This window comes from Octodon degus, unplaced genomic scaffold, assembly GCF_000260255.1.
Source record: "Octodon degus isolate 3935 unplaced genomic scaffold, OctDeg1.0 scaffold00001, whole genome shotgun sequence".
In the NCBI taxonomy this organism is placed as follows: domain Eukaryota; kingdom Metazoa; phylum Chordata; class Mammalia; order Rodentia; family Octodontidae; genus Octodon; species Octodon degus.
Genome location: NW_004524577.1, coordinates 36,566,051 through 36,572,906, shown reverse-complemented (window position 1 = coordinate 36,572,906; position 6,856 = coordinate 36,566,051).

The following is a 6,856-nucleotide window of genomic DNA, read 5'->3' as shown; positions in this document are numbered from 1 at the left end:
TGGAACCTAAATCAAGGTGACATTACTTGTCCTCCAAGATGGCTTATTGATGACAAAGGCCAGAAGCCAGATGGAATTTCACTCTTGCTGTTTCTCCACGCACTCTCTCACACACACAATCCATAGAGCTCTGTAGCACACAACTAGCTTTTGTGTAACCCATCGACACTCCCCCAGTTAGCTGTTCCTCTCACTTTCATCTATGTCTTACTCAGAAAATCTCTACTATTACTTGTGTAGGGATTTTCCTTAAATAAAAGTTCTTCCAGCACAGCCTTTGATGATATTTTCCTCTACCAGAAATTATTTTGAAGATAGCATTCAATGTATACTTGAATTTGGGCTTTGCTTCTTGCTTGATCAAAAAAATCCATTCTTTTTTTTTTTTTTAAGAAAACCTAAAATTTTCAATTTATGCATAAGTTCTATCTCTTAAGATTAGATGATGGGCCAGGGAGATGGCTCAGTAGAATAAGTGCTTCCCTGGCAAGTGCAAGGGCCTGAGTTCAATCCCCAGATCCGCCTCCCCCCACCAAAAAAAAAAAAAAATGATTAGGTGACAATTTCTGAAAACAGCCTTCACCAGATTTGATTTTTTATTTCCTGAATTTCAGCTCTATGTCTAGGCAGGATTCAGATGTTTGTTAATTCATCAGTGAAAATTAGAATACTTTTATTCAGGGCACTATCATAAATTCTAATAAATTTCTAGAGACTCTAGGTTGAATTGGATTCTTCGTTATCTGTAATTTCTGAAAGAAAATATAATGCAAAAGAATGTCATTTAATAGTAGCTTTTTGCATGAAAGGAGCTAGAACAAAAATAAAAATTGTAAGTAGAATTGTATTTACAATAAGATGATTTTTCCAAAAGTACAAATAAAGACCAAAATGTGTAATAGGTATTGTGAAATATGAAGAAAATGCTCAAGTGGGGAGGAGAGGGGGAAACGAAACAAAAGAAAAAAAATAATGAAATCATTTCAGACAATAACTTTAACAAAAATAAGATGATTTCCAGTATAAAATGCCATTCAGCTACCAGACCCCGACGTAACGTTTTCCAACTTCCAATAGAAGTACTTAGGAAGGACAAAAAGAGTGAATACTAAAATCAAAATAAAGGCAGACAACTTCACAGGCGGAAGCAAAGGCAAATATACCACTAAGCATAGGCCAGAAAACTATTCAGAATGTTTAGTCAGTTTTGGCTCCTTCTTATTGCCACTAGGGGAAAAGGTCAACCTAGAGGCAAGAAGACCACTAGGAAGGCTTTCCTCCTGGCCTGCTTGAAAAAATAAGATTGTAGCCATGACAAGCCATGGACAGCTGGTGTCCCCCATAGGGGAACTGTGTTTGCAAAGCACTGAGGTGCTATTTTCTCCTAGCTCTCCCTCCCCCCCTTTTTTAAAAATTAGATCACAGTGCAAGAACTAGGCAGGAACTAAGGTAAATCTGGAGCCATTTTATTTTATTTTATTTTATTTATTTTATTTTATTTTATTTTATTTTGCAGAACCAGGGATTGAACTCAGACCCTTGCACTTGCCAGGGAAGCACTTATTGCACTGAGCCATCTCCCCAGCTCCATGGAGCCATTTTTTAATAAACATTTTTTATTTATTTATTTGGTCCAGGGTCTTGCTATGCAGCTTAGACTCTTAATGATCCTCCCATCTCTGTCTCCCCAGCTCTGGCGTTACAGGTGTGCGCCACCACGCCCAGACTCGGTGGCCCGCACAGCGCGGGGCCAGCACGGCATGCAGTACCGGGTATCGAATCCAGGCCCTTGCACTTGCCAGGCAGGCACTTAGACCAGCGAGTTGTCGTGCCAGCCCCTGGAGCCATTTTAGTCCTTGAAGTAGTGGGCTGTGGTAATTTCAGTGTTTAACAGATCCCACCAATCAGAGAAGGACAGAGACGGGGGAGCAGAGGCTACGCTCTTGGGCTAGAAGATTTCAGTGGATGAAAGACTAGCAGTCGGGTATGTCTGCCGGCTGTCTAGCTACACATCGAGAGGGAAACTGCCAAGCAGAAACTCAAAGCAGTAGTGCGTTGGTAAGCTGATCTCAGCCATAAAAAGGCCCCGTCTGTAATCTTTCCGATCTCCATGGTGCAAATGCTATTGCCCTGGCGGCCCAAAAGTTGGGAGGAGACAGATAGATGCACAAACTGATGTGGTATAAACGGGATCCACCTCAGACCCTGGAAACTACTAACTGTGGGTTGATGTCTTCTCATTCTAGTACGAATAAAGAGCTTATTTATTCATTTTTCATTTTATATATTTGGTACAGGGTCTCACTACACAGCTCGGACTCATAGTGCTCCTCCTGATTTCAGCCTCCCCAGCGCTGGGATTACAGGGTGTGCCACCACTCCCCGACTCAGTAGCGGCTCAGCGCCTCTCGGGGGCAGGGCGGGCATGGTATGCAGGACTGGGATCGAAAAGAGCCCATTTAAAAAATGTCTCAGGAATAAGGAAGGACAAAGATAACAGCTAGCAGGGGTTGGGAGCATATAATTCTAAGCATTTTATAAGCAATTTCTCTATGAAATAGGTGAGCCAGGGAGATGGCTCAGTAGAATAAGCACTTGCCTGGCAAGTGGAAGGGTCTGAGTTCAATCCCTAGTTATGCTTAAAAAAAAAAAATCATCTATGAAATAGGTGACATTAGCAACATTTTAAGGCCAATGAAGTTTAGAAAGGTGAAGTGGCTTGTTCTGCTCTTATAAGCAGGTATTAAAGTGGTGGGTTAGTCTTTGTATTGTTGAACCTCATAAACCTCTATGCTAAGTACAAAGTAAACCTGCAAGAAATGTGGTTGGTTTCCTCATTTGTAATAAACCAGTCATCCTATAAGTTGTTCAATTTTTTTTTAGTCTTTTGAACTAATGAGAGGTCTATGTTTAAGATCTTTTGATTGCTTTTCCCTAACTGGGAATGAGAGGGGCCCCTGAGGTATGTGTGTGTGATGGAACATATTTACAGAAAGGTGGACCAGGTCCCAGTGGCTGGGACCGAAACTTCCAAATAAGCAGCCTCTCGCCTATCAACTTTTTGGTGTTCTAACTTTGTGCCAGAGAGTTTCCCTCTTCAGTATTTGCCATCACCCTGAGTGCTTTAACAGCCACGTGGGTGAGTCATCAGATACTTGCTTCATGGTGGCTTGATACGCAATGACCCTTATTCCATATCCACTATCTCCTCCTTGGGCACACCTGGAGAACTTTGTACATCCACGCGCTCCACTTCTGATATACTGAGTTCCAGAAAATTGCTAGCTGCAGCCTTCCAGCTTTCCCACATCTTACCCTTCCACTGGATTGTTGATCTATCCAAGCTTCCCATCCCTCTGGGAGCTACCCCTGTGCTCCCCTTTCATGCCCTTTCTGTCTTCTCTGCTTTCTTCATTCAGCCTAGATTCCTTATGACAGCAGGTCAATCCTGGGCTTTCCAGTGACCTCACACCTGTGCTCCTTGGCCTCCCCACTGTCCCCAGGCTTTCCCCATCTGCCTTCTTAGCCCTGCTGGCTGCCTGAGGGCTACTGAGAAGTCAATAGTATACTAAGGTTCCCCAGCCTCCCTGTTCCTTCCTATAACCCCCATGTCCTCTTAGACCTGGAACAATAGACTTAAAAACCAAAAACAGCCTTGTCCCAAATACTTTTGATGTAGGCTGGATTGAAATTGGGATTGTACCAGGAGCGGCAGGAGTTCCAACAACAGGAACCTAGGGGGTTGAGATGCTGATGCGGGCATTATAAGCCTTCCTAACAGGGAGCTGGCCACTTAGCTTGCTCTAGAGATAAGGATCAAAGATAGACACTCTTAACAGAGCAGCTGGCTTCAGCCCACGAAAACTGCACATTATCCAGATGAGGTTGAAGGTCCTTTCCCGATAGATTATTTATGTTTCTTATCATCATGAAATTGATTCTGGCTAGGATGCCTTTGAGAAGTTCCTCCACTATGTTTTGATTATTATTTTTTTTACTATAATAGTTCATTGTTTATGACACTCAATTTTAAGACAATGGTGTTTTACTTGTTTGTTTTGAGCAATTTTATTTCCCTGCTGTTGGTTACCAGAAGGTTCCATTTGAATTTCTTCTTCAAGGTCATAATTGATTTTACTGTAACCAGTTCAGCCAACATACATGAATGGTGGGGTTCTGTTGGAATTGGGAAAAATATACATTTTCTGCCTTTCCTGGGCTGGAAATAGTACAAAGTAGATGAAAGGGGCGATGAACCCCATGTATAGACCACCTGTAGTTGTAACAATCTGCAAGAAGTTACCACATTTGCTGCAGAAACTTAAAAATACAGTGCAGAAGCTTAGCTCTCTGTTTTCAGTGTGAAATTAGTCCTCTGAGCAGATACCCTGAGGCCTAAAGGTCCTGAGGCTCCTACCATCCCGACAGAGACAGCGTCCCCTCCTGGCACACACCTCCTGGTGACTATTTTTTCTTTACTTCTGTGCTTCATTGGTTATGTGTTGGGAGTTTTAAGTTTTTATATAAATAGTACCTACATACTGTACTTCATCAAACACTACAGTCTGATTAAGCACTAAGGGTTTTTTTTTTTTAAGTTTTCAGGCTCTTTTTGGTTCTGAGGTAACTAGTTTTCCTCAACACTGACAGATTGGCTTATATCCCTGGATGCTTTTCTTCATATTCACACAGTTATGTACAAAATGTATAGTATTTTGTTACGTGTTAAGCCCTCGGCTCTCTCCTCAAACCTCAGCCCTGTTCTGGGATGCTGGGGTTGTGACCCTGCTGACCACATCTCCGTTGCTTTCTGACTTCCTGCTAGGGTCCTTGCTGGTTTCCGGTTTGTTGAGGGATCTCACGGGTATTGGGAAACAACACTTCTCCTGTTAGTGCAGCCACTGTCTCTCACTGTGGCAGGTGCATCTTGCAGTTCTTGGCCACATGTCTCACACCCTTTCAGCGATCTCAGCACCATCCGCCTTCTGAGAGGCGAAGGTCCTGGGCCTGGGGACTGCCTCTAACCCTTGCTGAGCAGGACCCTCTTGTCAGAAGCTGCCATACTTTCTCTGTTCAAATAAGCAACACAACCAATGTCTCTCTTCTGACAGTGACCAGCACAGACCTACAGACGTGTTGGCATTTTTTCCTTTAATTATTTATATATGTACTTATGTTCAATAAATAGAGTAACACCATGCCCACTGTTCTGCAACTTACTTTTTTCTCTTCTTGTTTCACAACATCTTTACAGACTGATACATAAAATTGTGCCTATTTTTTTCTCAATACTTAAAATTCCATTCTATGGACATACTATAATTTATTCAATCATTTTCTCATTGATGGAAATATAAGGCAATACCTAATTTGTGCTATTACAAAAGTATGGTTCATTAATATCTTTGTTCATGCATCCTTTCACTCCAATAACATTGCTTCTCTAAAGATATTACTGAAGAGATGGGCCTGCAAGATAGTTCAGTGGACTAAAACGCCTGCCTAGGAAAACTTAGGCAAGCGCAGGGACTGCAGTTTGATCCCCGGGATCACTTGCCGCGCCAGCCCAGTCCCTAGGGCGGGCTGAGTTGGCCAGAGTCCAGGCATAGTGGCGCATGCCTGTTATCCCAGCACTGGGGAGGCTGAAAGCAGGAGGATCACCACAAGTCCAAGCTGTGTAGTGAGACCCTGCAACAACCAAATACATAAAAAAATAAACTAAAAATAAAAATACTACTGAAGAGGAAACTGCCCTGTCAAAGAATATTTATCTTTTTTTTGTATCATGGGTAATAAATTTTTATGCTCCTCTGTTTATGACACAATATCATTGTTAGTCATGCAAGGCCCTTCTTTTTGTTTTATGGTTCCAATTTTATTTCCAACATACTTTTCTATTGCTTGAAGTACCTATCGTAGTATGAATATGATTGCTATATCACTTGTACAGAGGAACATTTTTATCTTTCCTTGAAGATCAATGTGAAAGCTTTGCAGTTATGTTCTCTGAAGTGTGACTGCTGGCTGTACGTTAAGTATAAATACATTTAATTAACAAAGAAGGGAAGGCTTTCCCCCCTTATGGAGCACTATTCAGGATTTATCATTTCCCCCAATCCTGTCCAAAACAATGCATTGTTATACTCTTACCTGTCCATGTGAGGATACATAGTGAAAAAGGCTTTTCTTCATATAATCGCTAACAATTCAGGATTTGCCTAGTAGATGTTCTGATTGTTATTTTCCCCACTGATCTTCAAAGTCCCTTATATTCAAAGGCTAGTGTATTCTAAGTAGTAATTTCTTTACATTTCTCCCATGAAATAGTTTCATACTGCATTAGTTCACTTTTGTTATGACAATAAAATTTCAGAGATAGGTTGCTTTCATAAGGTCAAAGGCCATGTCTGGCAGTGGTCTTGTCACTTTGTCTTGATATGACACATGGCAAGAGACAGGGAGCACAGCTAGGTATCCTCCTGAAAAAAGTAGGACTAGAGGCCCCATTTGACTCAGCTGTTTCCCTCCTGGATAGTTTCCCACAAGAACTGAAAACATCAAACCACAATGATATATGTGCACCCATGTTTATAGTGACACAATTTGTCACAGCTACATTTTTTAAAATAATATTATTGAGAAACAAATAGCAATGAGACAGTTTTAAAATAGGTTAGTAGGACAGTTTCAATAATTAATACATTGTATATTGTTATCTTAGCAGTTATTCATTGTACAAGATGCAGACATGATATCCTGTCCACAAACACTATTAGAACAAATCTTTGTATTCATTGAATTAAGAGAATGTAGCTGTATATCTATTGTAGCTATTTTGAATATATAGATATGATAG